The sequence below is a fragment of the Schistocerca nitens genome, chromosome 2 (genome assembly GCF_023898315.1).
Source record: "Schistocerca nitens isolate TAMUIC-IGC-003100 chromosome 2, iqSchNite1.1, whole genome shotgun sequence".
Taxonomy (NCBI): Eukaryota; Metazoa; Arthropoda; class Insecta; order Orthoptera; family Acrididae; genus Schistocerca; species Schistocerca nitens.
This window is the reverse complement of record NC_064615.1, coordinates 312,600,050-312,617,072: the sequence shown is the minus strand read 5'-3', so window position 1 is coordinate 312,617,072 and position 17,023 is coordinate 312,600,050.

Here is a 17,023-nt window from a genome sequence, read left to right as displayed (position 1 = left end):
TAGGAGCGTTTATGTGTTTTTCCTCAATGAATAATAAATAACTGCTCTGGCAGTTGACTCCGAACGTAAATAAATTTAACACTTTCCGAATACGTAGGAAAAGAAATCCAAGTGGCTCTGAGCACTATGGGACTTAACATCTGAGGTCATCAGTCCCCTAGAACTTAGAACTACTTAAACCTAACTAACCTAAGGACAACACACACATCCATGCCCGAGGCAGGATTCGAACCTGGGACCGTAGCGGTCGCGCGGTTCCAGACTGAAGCGCCTAGAACCGCTCGGCCACAACGGCCGGCAAAAAGAAATCCACAACAGCACAACTACACTACTGATGAGAAATTTTCTGGAAACAGTATCTACCGTGAAATATCTAGGAGTAACAGCACAGAGTGATCTTAAGTGGAACGACCACATAAAACAAGTAGTGGTTAGAGTAGATACCAGATTGATATTCATAGGAAGGCTGTTGAGGAAATGTAGCCCAACCACGAACGAACTGGTTTATAAGGCGTTTGTTCAACCGATTCTTCAGTATTGTTCGTCTATCTGGGATCTTTTCCAGGTAATATTGATAGAAGACATAGAGGAGATCCAACAAAGAGCAGCGTGTTTCGTCACGGGATGGTTCTATCGGAGCGAGAGTTTTTGTTTCCCTTTGAAGGCATTAAACAAGCAACCTGCTACTTGGATTGGGAACTATGACTCATAAACCCTGAACCATAAACCATTAGCCTTGAACCGTGAACTGGGTCGGTTTGTTAGGAACATGTAAGAGACAGTGAGATGAAAACGAGACAGATGGTAAAAAAGTAAGTGAACTCTGCATTATATCAAAAGTAATCGCCATTACTGTTAATACATTTACCCCACTGTGAGATAAGGCGGTCAGAGCATTGTGGGGGCACATATTGTCAAGGTTTTTTCGACTACACTGCACAAGTTTCGCTGGGAAACCCTTACATATAGTCCCGGTCTATCCCTACGCGATTTCCATATTTTTGGTGCCCTGAAGAAAAACGTTCGTAGGCGTCAATTTGCTTCGGAGGAAGGGTTGCACGCCTGGATACAGTCATAGTACTGCAGGCAACCACAAACGTTTCTCCACGAATGCACTCACCATCGCACAGCAGGATGAATGTGTTAAAAGTTACGGCGATTAGTTTTGAAATATTTACCAATTTGCTTACATTTTTCCCTGTGTCGTGTTTTCATTTGACTGCTGTTACTGATAATCTATAACGCCAATACTTTTTCTGTTTATTTGTGTTTCTAAAAAGGGTTAACTGCAATCTCTGTTCCTGATACGTAATCAGGTGCATGCAAGTTGTCGTCTGGTGAATATGAGTAAGTGTTGTCGAGAGCATCCTGAATAACGTGAAGCAGCAGTGAACTGAGTCACAGACCTGCGCGCCTAGAGAGCTCGCAACACTTAACGCGCTCCAGTAAACAGCCGTATGGATGGATGAATGACGCAGTTCCTGTTTGGCCCGAACGCACGATTCTCTTCACGCCGTCATGTGGTATCTAGCATCGTTATCGTCAAGCTCATGTTGTTAGCAAGAACGTAATGGTGCCATATACAGCCTGCCGTAATCGAAAGCCAAATTTCGCGCTCGATTCGAGACGCTTTGTTCCGAGGAATATCAGGTAACGTATTCAAAACAGTGAGCGGTCACGGCTTTTCCGGGTCCATTTAACAGCTCTCTGCTAGCGCAGCCATTATCGAATAGAACAGAAACGCTGAAAAATCTCATCTGAAAGACGGTCGAAGGAAGAGGCCGAGCATATCGCAAGGATCTGTATAAAAAGCCGAAAAAATTATGAATATTCTTCAGACATCTACGTACCTGTCCGGAAAGCATCTTTCAGATAAAATTAGGCTAACAACAGTTCACATAGAGATGTACAGGCTGGTCCCGACGGAGGTTCGAGTCCTTCCTTGGGCATGGGTGTGTGTGTTTGTCCTTAGGATAATTTAGGTTAAGTAGTGTGTAAGCTTAGAGACTGATGACCTTAGCAGTTAAGTCCCATAAGATTTCACAGACATTTGACCATTTTTGTGAGATGTACAAGCAGACCTTCTTGCAACCCCTCGTCCATGATTGGGACGGTAAGAGAGGTTAATGCATGACGCAGTAAAATGTAACCTCTGCCACGCACTTCAAAGTGATTCATAGAATATAGAAGTAGATGTAGATGCAACTGTACATATAGATGTACCATCAGCCCATGTCACTCACACGGGAAAGTTTGGAAGGAAGAGCAGTTTTCCTTTCAGTCGCGTAAGGAATATCCTTGCAAAAAGTAACATTGCGATTATGATCTTAATTTAAAAAATAGATTTGGTGTAACGAACCTTTGTTAAATTATAAATATTTGTACGCTATCGTTTTTAAACATAATTACCATATGTATACAGACTAAAGCGGCGAGTGCAAATTTGCACCTAGACCGGTAATGAAACTCTCGTCTCCTGCTTACTAGGCAGCTGCGTTAGCCACTAAGCCACCTCGGCAGAGCAGCACGGATTACCCCGGCACGCCTCCCTGCTCCATCCAAATCCTCACTGCCGCCTCTGTATACTTCTAAATTCCCATTTACATACGAACAGAATTGCCGAGGAGACACGGATTCGATTCCAGGTCTTGGTACAAATTTTCATTCATCTCTTCAGTCTGTTTACATAAAAACCATATCTGTGTGAGACCAGTAAAGTCTCTGAAATTATGGCATTCCATCTGCATAGTTATCTTAACACCATGAACCACCCATTCCAAACGAAAATAAATCAAATAAGTGCATGTGCATCTCTAGCGTACCGACACGTTGAACTCTGAAAATTGTCTCAAACGTACCTTTCCAAATATGTCTGGAACACTATCAAAAACCAAAGGATTTTGTTAAAAGCAACGAGCGTTTTACTAGCTTTAACTTGAAAGTGAGTTATGATACATTCTGCCTTAATACAGTATCAATATGAAAGGAAATAATAATAAAAATTTCACGCAAATAGTGTAATCGTTCACAAATCCTCAAATGATACATAAACTGAGATACACCTGCTGGTCTGTACTGGAATCAGAAAACTTCAGGTCTATAAGGCCTCCTTCCTATGAATTATGTTTTATATGTCTGTAAAAACTTTATGTATCGATTAACAGTCAGAGATTTCACATGTAAATACTCGTGTAACAAAAGAAGACACAGCCTTCAAATTTTTTAGAGAGCATCTAGGAGAAGCCAGGCTGTTCGCATTTGTCTTTCTTTTTCTAGCCGTCAGAATGTGAGCGTAGTGGGCTGTAGTTGTTAATGCTTTCTATTATTATAACGAACTGATTTTACGTTATCAACGTGTTGTATCTTCACTCATCCAACAGATCACAAGTTTATGTCAGTAATTTTACAAATTCTATTTTTCAGCTTTTCTCTAGGGAAAGACGCAACCCTTCGATGTGGTTCAAATGGCTCTGAGCACTATGGGACTTAACATCTGAGGTCATCAGTCCCCTAGAACTTAGAACTACTTAAACGTAACTAACATAAGGACATCACACACATCCATGCCCGAGGCAGGATTCGAACCTGCGACCGTAGCGGTCGCGCGGTTCCAGACTGAAGCGCCTAGAACCGCTCGGCCACACCGGCCGGCCTTCGATGTGGCATCCATCCGCCATTGGCGTGATGTTATTACTAATTACAATGTTCATTTTCGCCTGTAGAACGACCAGAGACAGCAGTCATTCGTAGAAGAAGTCCGAGATTACTTTAATCAATCATGCAGGTTATCAAATCTCGATATGCAATCTGCATTTTCTAAAATTCCATCGGTACACATCCTCTGTTGCACCGCTCCAAACTCCATTGTGGGAATCTTACAAACTTCATTCCGGAAAGTTTTCTTGAAATAATTAGGAGACCGGTAATGGAAGCCGACTCACAGATCTCGGTGCAGAGTTTGGGTTTCTACAACACTGCAAAAGCTATAAAACATATTACTTCCAATGAGATGAAGTTTATGAACTACGAGGGCTATTCAGAAATGGAAACGACAGTGAACAACCGATGAAGCTTCGCATAGATGTGTTGCCCAGTCGCGTCACGTCGCTCTTTTGAGTTCTGAGCGCACACTGAGCACATAAAGACGCCTAGACCAATATGGAGTCTCTCGCCAAGTATGGTTGCCTACCGTGAGATTTCACCTGATTTCATGCAACCCATATAACGTAAATGTAATGCATTTTCTTCTTCATGACAGTTCTCGGGAGCGCACTGCAGGGGCAACGAAGACGCTCCTGCAGCGTTTTCGATGGGAAGTCTTTGATCGCCCACGATACAGCCCGGACGTGGCTCCCTCTGGTTTTCATCTCTGCTCACATGAACCGTTGGCTATGAAGACAATACTTTGGCGCAGACGACGACTACAGACCAGAGTAGAGAATTGGCGGAAAGCACAGGTGGCTGCCTTCTGTGACGAATGTACAAGAAAGTTGGTACAACGCTACGACAAATGACTAGCCGGAGAGACGACTACTCGTATGTTGAGAAGTAGCTTGAAAGTGTAGCTAACTGGTGCAAGTAACAAATTTTTCATTTTCACAGTATTTTTCCATCTCGTGGTGGTCGGACATTACTTTCCGAATAGCTCTCGTACAACTCAGAATATTTGCTTTTTACCACTTGGGAAGTCTAAATACCAATAAATGTTGTATCAGAAAAAGAAGATGGACAGTTAGTTACCTACCAATTCTAACTGCCTATTGGAATAATACACAAAGTAAAAATAGCTATTAGGAACACTTTTGTAGAGAAAATCGAATATGTAAAAAATATGCATTTATTAGGAGGTACATTATGATAAACAGGATTATTGTAGGGTTAGCGAAAGAGACAGTAATACGATAAACATATAACTGAGGTAACTTGAACTGTACCGTACGATTCAGTCACTTTCTTCCCTTTTGCCTCAGCAATTCCAAGTGGCAACTTTGGTTAGAATTGTTATAATAGATGCCCATTAATGAATACTACACAGGATGGTCAAAAACAGTCGAAAAAGCATCTAAGGGTGTTGGATGGTAGTCTGTGGTGAGGAATAATTGTTAAGAAAAAAATTCCCTACTTTGCACCGTTTCCGAACTACTTAGCATTTAAGTTAGCTAATCAGGCCGTTGCGGGCCAAGGTTTGTAATTGGTTTTACTTCTCCATTCAAAGCTCGCAATACGTCTTTAATGATTTTGTACTCAATGGGACATAACCATATTCGAGACGCCTTTCCGCCCATTATAGAGTATTAATATACCATCATCTTTCGAGCGTCCATTCAGGACGGCTACACTTCATCTTTCGATATTTAGGCTGTTAACCCTACAATCACGTTCAAGGAGAGTCGGTGACTAAGTTCTGCATGTCCAAGCGTGCCTGAAATTCTACAGATACGTGACACAAAGACATACTCTGAAGTAAAATGTCCGCATCAGACAGTTGGCACCAGCGCCAGTCGTATATAAAACTTATATGCCTATGCACTGAGTCAGGAAATCCGCAGTGCTTACAAAACATGTGGCTAAGTGCATTAAAATTGGAGGCAAGTGTTCGAATACCGGGTAGTCATATGATTGTAGCATTCCAGCGTATAAACAGGCACGTATATACACGCCGAATTCAGTCCCAGACATTCCAAATATTTGGCTGAAAAGAGCAGAGTTTTGCTCCACAACTGCCCTCCCGACTTTCGTGAGTCGAGAATATTAGACGTGAAAAAGAAACAGGTCGCCACCCTTTAAGATGATTGTATAGGTAACGCCGAATATCGGAAGCTGAAAAATTCGTGTCCCAGGTACAGACTTGAAAGATGATGGAATATTCTTTTTGAGACATCAGTCTTTTGACTGGTCTGATATTGCCCGCCACGGATTCCTGTTTTATACCAGCTTTTTCATCTCATAGTAGTACCTGTAAACTATGTCCTCAGTTATTTGCTAGACACATTTCAGTCTCTGTCTTCCTCTACAATTTTTACCCTCTGCAGCTCCCTCTAGTACTACGGTAATTATTCACTGATATCTTGACACATGTCCTATCATCTTGTCCCTTCTTCTTGTTAATATGTTTCAAAAATATTCCTTTTCTCGCAGATTCTGCGGACAACCTCCTCATTCCATACTATATCAGTCCACCTAATTTTCAACATTCCTCTGCAGCAGCACATCTCAAATGCTTCGATTCCCTTCTGTTCTGGATTTCCCCCAGTTCATGTTTCAGTACCTTATAATTCAGTGCTCCAAACGTACATTCTCAGACATTTCTTCATCAAAATGAGGCCTTTGTTTCGTACTAGTAGACCTCTCTTGGGCAGGAATGCCCCTTTTCCCAGTGCTACTTTGCTTTTGATGTCCTTCTTGCTCCGTCTGTTATGGTTTTGCTGCCTAGGTAGCAGAATTTCTCAACTTCTTCTACTTCGTGACTATGAATACAGATGTTAATTTCTCGCTGTTCTTATTTCTGCTACTTCTCATTACTTTCGTCTTTCTTCGATTTACTCTTAAGCTGTATACTGAACGTATTAGACTGTTCATTCGCCGGCCGGTGTGGCCGTGCGGTTCTAGGCGCTTCAGTCTGGAACTGCGTGACCGCTACGGTTCGAATCCTGCCTCGGGCATTGATGTGTGTGATGTCCTTAGGTAGTTAGGTTTAAATAGTTCTACGTTCTAGGGGACTGATGACCACAGATGTTAAGTCCCATAGTGCTCAGAGCCATTTGAACCATTTTTGAGACTTCATTCCATTCAGCAGATCCTGTAATTCTTCTTCACTTTCACTGAGGATAGCAATGTTATCAACGAAGTTTATCACCGATATCCTTTCACCTTGAATTTTAATTCCAGTCTCGGACATTTCTTTTATTTCCGTCGTAACTTCTTCGACATGTCGATTGAACAATAGGGGCGAAAGACTACATCCCTGTCTTACAAGATTTTTAATAAGAGCATTTAGTTCTTGGTCTTCCAGTCTTACTGTTCCCTCTTGGCTGTTGTACATATTGTATATTATACGCCTTTCCCTATAGCTTACGCCTATCTTTCTCAGAAATTTGAACACCTTAGACCATTTTACAGTGTCACACCCTTTCTCCAGGTCGGCGAATCCTATGAACGTGTGTTTATTCTTTCTTCTGTATTGTTTCCATTATCAAACGCAACGTCAGTACTGCCTCTCCGGTGCCTTTATCTTTCCTGAAGCCAATACTGTATCAGCGAGGAAAGCCTAAAAATGACAGTGTACCAAGTTTCCTGCTACAGAATCAGCGCAACAGCCTCCAACGTTTTCCAGCGCGACAAGCATGACGAGAATTACGATGAGGACGGTAAACTTGCAGGTGGACATTCGAAATTGAGGGGACCAGATCTGATTTGTTCTCGGATGCTCACGCTGACAGGAGTAGTCCCTCGCCGCTTCAACTCTATGGTCGCTTAACAGGGCCGCCACTTGTGGAACTTTTCTAATACAGAAAGCGGATCTCGCACATAACGGATGCACGCCGGCAAAAAGATGTCGGGGAGGGCGTCGCCAGCCGTGAAGTTGGCAACGGTGACGAGCGCCAGCGGGCCGCGCAGTGCGCTCTGCGCTCTTCCGCGCTCTGTATGTCCCGTGCGGCCGGCAGACCGGAAAACGTCTCCAGTCCTGCCGCTACCCTGTACTACCGTATAGTACAGTAGGGGAGAGACGTGCAGTATCGGCCGGCTTAAAGTACCGCCCACTACTGTGATTTCCGCTTCCACCTCCAATATACGTAAGAGTACAGTAAGCAGAAGAAAGCTTGCGTGCCTATGTGCAATAGAGTCGGATATCTTCTTCCTCTCTTCAGTGCTTTGCCTGATCTGCGTGCTTGATGGTGTTGCTGTAGCTCCTAGATCACGGCAGATATTTTGAGGTCTATGGTACCCGTTTTAAAAGTAAGTGATTAATTTCGTTGCTATAGTTGGTTATACATATTATGTAAGGAATAATATCTACCAAGCCGGCCGTTGGTTGCCGAGCGGTTCTAGGCGCTTCAGTCTGTAACCGCGCGACCGCTACGGTCGCAGGTTCGAATCCTGCCTCGGGCATGAATGTGTCTGATGACCTTAGGTTAGTTGGGTTTAAGTAGTTCTAAGTTCTAGTGGACTGATGACCTGAGATGTTAAGTCCCATAGTGCTCAGAGCCATTTGAACCAATATCTATCAAACGTTCCCAGATAATTTCTATAAAAGGGCGTACAGTATGACTAGATCCTGGTGCGTGTTTTTCGCGCAGTACCGGCCACCCGATAGCTTGTCACAAATAATTTCAATTTTTAAATTATATTTTCTTCTTCTTACTTCTTTTTCAGACTCAAATGGCGGAAAATGACAAAGAAGTAAGTGGAAAATGGAATGAAGAGTGCATGAAAATTGCTGTGAGCAGCATTATGTCCAACAAAATGATCGCGAGTGAGGCCGCTGAGGTGTTTTCAACAATTATAAAAAGAAATGGTCCCCACCGACCGTAGACATCAGATTAAAGGCAGAAAAAGTAAATTCTGAAAGAGGAGAAAGCTGAAATTAAATAGCGTGTTCCCAAATAAAGCAAACATGCGGAGGGTGGTCGTGGAAAGTCATTTACAAAGCAGCGAAGGAACCTAGAATTTAGCGGAAATGAATCAATAGAAGAGACTGGAAATTGCATTATGTGTTTGGAGTCATTTGACGAAGACTGGGTGTAGTGTGCCAAATTTACAGCCTGGGCACTTCTTGGAAGTGTGTACCGGGAGAATATTTTGTATTTCATTTGGGACGTCTGGAAAACAATGAGCTAAACAGTGACTAACTAACATGAAATAATAAGTGCCCATGCTTATGTGTTATATTATTATAATTCAGTAAGTATCATAGAAGTGTATAATTAACAAGCGATATTGTCGCAGAAAATACAGTGGCCAATACTGCAAGACACATTCTACAAGTATCGTAATTACAGCTCTTTTACTTTCGATGTAATTAAGAACTTTAAATAAAAAATAAAAATCATTGCAGTATGCTCTTTATAGAACATGTCTTGAGGTAAGAGAATAGTATATTAATATTATGATTAACTACCACAGTCACCCAGTTAAGTCAAAAAACTTAACCCGGCGGATACTGCACGATTCTCTCCTATTGCCGCTGGGCTGCCTCTGAGCATCGCCTCGCCGAGACAAGCAAAAATTACTTTCGTATATGCTGGGACTTGACTCTGTGCAGATTGTCACTATAAATTTTGGAACATGTTTTATGCTCCCGTATTATCACATTTCTGGAGACCGAAATTCTCCTCTGTAGAAACCAACATGAGTTTCACAGACATCGATCATGCAGCTTGCTCTGTTCGTCGACGAGACCCAGAAAGCAGCAGATACAGACGCCCAGGTAGTTGCCGCGTTCCTTGGCTTTCGGAAGGCATTTAGTACGCCTCTGCACAGCCACATTATGAACAAAATTCGAGCGAACGGAATTCCAGACGAACTGTGTCTGGACTGAAGGATTTAGAGCAAACAGGGCACAGCACGTCATTCTGGTCGGAGATACGTCTTGAGACGTATTACTACGATTACTCGGGGTGTTCCCCAGGGGAAAGTTAAAGGACAACCACACTGTTGGAAAAAAATTAGTACACGTGGAAAGACGACTACTGTTTTGATCCGATGACGGCATATGGCACCTGGGAGGTAGTAGATGTATTCATAATACGAGGCGTGTTTTTAAAATAAGTACCGTTTTGAAATTAAAAAAAGACGTGGTAAAATATCTCAATAATTTTATGTTTACATGAAAGCCTGTACCTTACTCTACGCACTGACGCCATTACAGTCTGACTCTTCCTTGTTTAGTTTGTGTACTGAGTGTTTAAGATGCCTTCGATAATCATGAGTCCCGCCGACTGTGAAGTATGGGCTGTTATAAGATTTCTTAGTGCTAAAGGCCTATAAGCGATCGACATTCATCGTGGGTCCGTGCAGTTTACGGAGAAAACATTATGAGTGATGGAACGGTAAGAAAGTGGGTGAGAGCTTTTAAAGATGGCTGCACAAATGTGCATGATGAACAACGGAGTGGGCGTCCTTCGGTCGGTAATGAAAGTTTGGTGCAGGAAGTGGACAATAAGGTGAGAGAAAACAGACACTTTACGATTTCCTCCTTGCGGGATGACTTTCCTAATGTTTGACATAGCGTTTTGTATGGCAATGTGACCGAGCACTTGAATTACCGAAAATTGTGAGCACGTTGGTTACCGAAAATGTTGACGGATGTGTATTGACTTTCCTTGAGCAGTACCACAACGACGGTGATAATTTCTTAAGCCAAATTGTTACGGGCGATGAAACAAGGGTGGCCTACGTCACATCAGAATCAAAGCAACAGTCCATGGAAGTTGAGCAAGGGCACCGTTTTGCTGCAACACAATGCTCGTCCGCGTGTGGCGAATCACACCAAAGATCACATCACATCTTTTCGATGGGAAACTCTGGATCATCCTCCGTACAGCCCCGGTCTTGAGCCCAGTAACTACCATCTGTTCCTGCAATTGAAGAAAAACCTGGGCGGTCAGCGTCTTCAAGACGATGACGAAGTCAAAACAGTGGTGATGCAGTGGTTAACAAGTCAGGCGGCAGACTTCTATGAGGAGGGTATTCAAAAACTGGTACAACGTTATGATAAATGCCTCAGTATTGACGGAAATTATGTAGAAAGTAGATTAAGGTACAGGCTTTCATGTAAAAATAAAATTATTGAGATATCTTAGCACGTCTTTTTTTAATTTCAAAACAGTACTTACTTAAAAAAACACGCGTCGTAGTTTCAACGTCACCCGCTAACAGATGCCGTACTGGCATAGCTACTAGAGAGCCATCTATGTCCACCCTTGAGTAGGGAATGTTCACAGCCAGAAGGGTCAGTGCGGTGCAAACGTGTGAAGCAAGCAGGCAGCCATGGCACGGAGTCGCACTCGTGCTTCGTACAGCCTACTGAGCGAATATGAAATCCTTTCGGATAACTGCTGCATAAGTTGGACGTGCTGCGTCAAGTGTACAAAGATGCTGGTATCAGTGGTCACGTGAACACTCTCACACCTGTAGACGAGGCTTTGGACGTCCACGTAGTGCAGATGCCCGCCTGGATCGTCACATTGTAAAGGCAGCCGTAGCACAACGTACTGTTACTACAGCACAAATGAGAGAGGTTGGACATTCGAAATCGTGGAGACCAGATCTGATTTGTACTTGGATGCTCACGCTGAAAGAGCAGTCACTCACCGCTGCGGCTCTATGGACGTTTAACAGGGCCGCCAGTTGTGGAACTTCTCTAAAACAGAAAGCGATGTGTCAACACGAACTGCTGCTAACCGGTGTCTATGAACACGCACAATTCTAGCGCGTCTTACCCTCACGAAACAGCAAAGACGTGTACGGCTCGACTAGTGCCGTCAGAGGATCATTTGTAAGATGGAATGGCGAGGCGTGCTTCCTCACTGATAAAAGCAGATTCTGTCTGCAAGCAAGTGATGGTCGTCTACTAATACGACATAGAACTGGTGAGCGCTGTCCTGTAGAGTTGCATTCCTCCAAGATACACTGACCCCACCTCAGTCTCTATGGTCTGATGTGCAATGAGCTACAATTCTAGTTCGCCTTTAGCCTTTCTGGAGGAGAGACTAACAGCGTTCGGTAAGTGCAGAATGTTCTTAGACCGGTTCTTTTGCCATTCTTGCGACGCGAAAGTGATATGTTATTCCAACAGGATAAGGCTCACCCGTACACTGCCCGTGAAACTCAACGTGCTCTACACGATGTGCACCAGTTGTCCTGGCCAGCACGATTCCTGGAATTGTCTCCAGTCGAGTACGTGTGGGATATGGTAGGACGAGACGTGACTCGTGCGATTCGTCAGCCAACAACTCTAACGCAACTACGTAAACGGGTCGAGCAGGCGTGGCATTACGTATCCCAGGACAGTATTCGCCTTCTGTACGATCTACTGGATGCCGGGGTCAGCGCCTGCATTACCGCCTGTAGAGCTACACCACGTACAAATATGGGTGTTTCAGCGTAGGTCGATACGTGGTACCTCAGAAACGCATATGTTGTCGATCTGTAAATGCAGTCATTTCATGTACTCTATATGTTATAACAATATACACTACTGGCCATTAAAATTGCTACACCACGAAGATGACGAGCTACAGATACGAAATTTAGCCGACAGGAAGAAGATGCTGTGATATGCAAATGATTAGCTATTCAGAGCATTCACACAAGGTTGGCGCCGGTGGCGACACCTACAACGTGCTACATGACGAAAGTTTCCAACCGACTTGGCTTACACAAATAGCAGTTGACCGGCGTTGCCTGGTGAAACGTTGTTGTGCTGCCTCTTGTAAGAAGGAGAAATGCGTACCATCACGTTTCCGACTTTGATAAAGGTCGGATTGTAGCCTAGCGCGATTGCGGTTTATCGTATCGCGAAATTGCTGCTCGCGTTGATCGAGATCCAATGACTGTTAGCAGAATATGAAATCGGTGGGTTCATGAGGGTAATACGGAACGCCGTGCTGGATCCCAACGGCCTCGTATCACTAGCAGTCGAGATGACAAGCATCTTATCCGCATGGCTGCAACGGATCGTGCAGATACGTCTCGATCCCTGAGTCAACAGATGGGAACGTTCGCAAGACAACAGCCATCTGCACGAAGAGTTGGACGACGTTTGCACCAGCATGGACTATCAGCTCGGAAACCATGGCTGCGGTTACCCTTGACGCTGCATCACAAACAGGAGCGCCTGCGATGGTGTACTCAACGACGAACCTGGGTGCACGAATGGCAAAACGTCATTTTTTCGGATGAATCCAGGTTCTGTTTACAGCATCATGGTGGTCGCATCCGTGTTTGGCGACATCGTGGTGAACGCACATTGGAAGCGTGTATTCGTCATCACCATACTGGCGTATCACCCGGCGTGATGGTATGGGGTGCCATTGCTTACACGTCTCGGTCACCTCTTCTTCGCATTGACGGCACTTTGAACAGTGGACGTTACATTTCAGATGTGTTACGACCCGTGGCTCTACCCTTCATTCGATCCCTGCGAAACCCTACATTTCAGCAGGATTATGCACGGCCGCATGTTACAGATCCTGTACTGGCCTTTCTGGATACAGAAAATGTTCGACTGCTGCCCTGCCAGCACATTCTCCAGATCTCTCACCAATTGAAAACGTCTGGTCAATGGTGGCCGAGCAACTGGCTCATCGCAATACGCCAGTCACTACTCTTGATGAACTGTGGTATCTTTTTGAAGCTGCATGGGCAGCTGTACCTGTACACGCCATCCAAGCTCTGTTTGACTTAATGCCCAGGCGTATCAAGGCCGTTATTACGGCCGTAGGTGGTTGTTCTGGGTACTGATTTCTCAGGATCTATTCACCCAAATTGCGTGAAAATGTAATCACATGTCAGTTCTAGTATGATATATTTGACCAATGAATACCCGTTTACCATCTGCATTTCTTCTTGGTGTTGCAATTTTAATAGCCAGTAGTGTACTTGTGTGAACTGGAAGCCTCTAAAAAGGTATCTAATTTTTTTGGCAGTGTACTTTTTACAGTACATATAAAGAACCTAATACATAACGTCGAAAGTTACATTATGCTTTTCGCGATTGATGCTGTTATATACAGAGAAGTCGCGACACTAGAAAATTGCAGCGAAATGCAGGGAGACCTGTAGAAGATTGGCGCTTCGTCATGGGAGTGACAGTTGATTCTCAACACAAAGAAACGCAACGCATTCCGAATAAATAGACAGAAACATCATTTGTTGTATGATTACACTACTGCAGAACAATCACTGGAAGCGGTTACTTCCATGAAACACCTTAGAGTATGCTTACGGGTCGATTTGAAATGGATTGATCACACAAAATTCATCGCTAGTATGGCTGATGCCAGATTGAGATTTATTGGAAGAATGAAAAAAGGAAGTAGCTTAGAGAACAATCGTTCGACCAATACTTGAATATTGCTCGTGAGTATGGGATCAGTACCATACAGAACTTACAGGGGAAACAGAGAATATCCAAAGAAGAGCAGCACGTTCGTTACAGGTTCATTTAGTAAGCGCGAAATCGTCACAGAGATGCTTAGTCACCTCCAGCGGCAGACACTGCAAGAGAGACGTTCTGCATCACGATAAGGACTACTGTTAAAATTCCGAGAGCCACTTTCCTAGAGGAGCCAACCAACACGTTGCTTTCTCCCACATACAGCTCGGAAAAGACCATCTAGATAAAATTAGAGGGATTCGAGCCCACAGGGAGGCTTATCAGCAACCGTTCTTCCCGGGAGCCATATGCGACTTTAACAGAAAATGGGTAAGGGATACTGGTAAACAAAGTACCCTCCTCCACACACCTAAGGTAGCTTGCAGAGTATAGATGTAAATATAGACATATGAACGTACAAAAAAAAAGAAAAATAGATAAAAACATGTTGACATAGGCTTCTTACCGTGAAAAAGTACTTCATACGTATTTTTAGTGATAAGTGTTTTATGGGCATTGTGTCGTTGTCGAAGGTTTATTTCTGCGTCTAACGCTTCGTCTTCCAGTGATGGAGACATCATCAGAAGTTACAACAACTCAGAAAGCAGTTACAAGCTCAACAAGCCTAACTTTTATAACCGTCATTTCGTGACGTCATCAGAACGCTGTGTGAGATCGTGGAGTCGCACCGACGTTGTGTTATGTGGTTTTATTTCATACTAATGTCACAACTCGTCTTATTTCAAATCTTCTTTCTTCTGTTTTTCTTTTAATTTCTATGGCCCCTCTCTAAATCCTTGTAATGATACGATTTTGACAAAACCATGGGATCAGGGAAACGAATTTGGTGATTACCTTGTCTCAGTGTATAAACAGTTCTACTTGCTGGGCTTGTTTGAAATTAAAACTGCTTTCTGAGCCGTTGTAGCCTCTAATGTTGTCTCCACCATTGGAAGGCGAAACTTTAGGCAGATAAATATAACCCTACCACGGTCTAATGCCCATAAAACGGTTGTCAGTGAGACAATGATTTCTGGAAAAGGGGATAAGATGTGTCTCGAGTGTGAATTACTATCAGTCGTGCTATCGGGCTAGTAGGGTTCTGATATGGGAAATTCCGATCCCAAAAAGAATGTTCACAGATTACAGCATATCAAGAACCGTGATTACATCATACGAGATTGTTCTGTCGCCACAGAAGATCGCCACTGCAACCACTTTCAGGCAAAGCAGTATTTCGTTTTGTATATACTACCATGTACCAGTGTTTACTGAAGTGTTCAAATTATAAGTAATTAACATTAATAACTAACATTAAGTATGTGTCTCCAACCTTGATTTATCCAAAGTTACTCACCTTGATGGAGCCTATTCATGGTACAACAATGTCCCTAGTTTTCCTTCTAAGACAAAGTGAAAGTGGCGGACTGAATAATTGCAATAATTGAAATAAGTGTTAATTTTCATGGAGTATAGTTTTTGGTATAGCAAGCAGTCTTTCGTGTGGACTGCTCCAAGTGATGGTTAAGGATCACAAGTTCAACACTTAGTAAAAGGATATTTAATGAAACTTTATATAAAAAGAATTAAGTTTCAGGAACCATTAAAATCTTTTCTCTGAATATGAATTTGCCTAGAAAACAATGATTACTGAATCAGTACTACGCCATAACGGTTTAAAGGTCTACAATAGCTCCACTTATGTAACTGGTTTATAAACCATGATTTTTCATGTTTAATTCTTTCAGGTGTATATGTCTCTATTCCTTTATGTTGAAAGTGTCAGTCAAGAAGTGCGTTGTCAGACAGAACACTTTCAGAATCCCTCCAATGCTGCAGTCAGTACACCCGGAAAGTAGCAGTGAAATTTCATGCCAAGCCTAGTAGTCACTACTGAGATATTAATGCTCTTAAAATTATGAGTTGTAGCAATTTTCCTTAGTTATAACAGATTCAGTGTCCCCTTTTAGAAATCATGATCTTCGCAATGCAAAGGCTCACAACCAGTCAATGAATATAACTGGCGTTTGTGTTAGTTGAAATTATAGCTAAGTAACAATCTTAAAATTACTGTTTATCAGTAGTGAAGTTTCAAGGCCAGTCCATGTCACACAGATTAGTACGTTTTCTCTGTTAAGCATTACTGTTTACACATCAAAACTATTGGTTTTCTTTAGAGTGAAACAGTTTATTGCACTAAGATAACTAGAAAGCAAATTAGTTCATAGCTTCAGGTTGACTTGAATCCGCTTTTTCCCAATTAGGTTGCCGACCACATTTATTTTTAATGGCGAAAATTTTGCTTCTTAGACAGTATACTACTGGTTCGATTCCCTTTCGAATTACTTTGCATCTTTTCAATATGTAACCCTTCAGGAGACGAAATACAGTGCGATTACTTTCCGTTCGCATACACGACCGTCGTCAACTTAAAATTTTTATAAAGGGGCAGCATTGCAGGGTGAAATCGCTGAAGTTAGTAACTCCATATAGCCGTTTCGAAGACACAGTTATAAAGGGTCCAACACAGTAAAACCACGCTTTGCCTGTCAGACGCCAGGGTAAAGTGTGAGTGATAGAGTACTCGCACCTCCCAACTAAGCCATGGTCCAGCTGAGGTGGCCGGTAGCACCTTGTAAGGGTTCCTGGTCAAGGGTTACTGGTGGCAATATTCAGTGTTTTTGAAAGCGGAAAAGGGCCATTCTTCCCAAAGCATCTTCAAACTTGCAAACCGAGCGAGGTTGAGCAGTGGTTAGTACACTGGGCTCGCATCCTGGAGGACGATCGTTCAAACCCACGTCCGGCCGTCCAGATTCAGGTTTTCCATTGTTTCCCTAAAGCACTTCAGGGAAATGCTGGGAAGGGTCCTTTGAAAGGGCACAGTTGATTTCCTTCCCCGTCGCTCCCTAATACAACCTTGTGCTC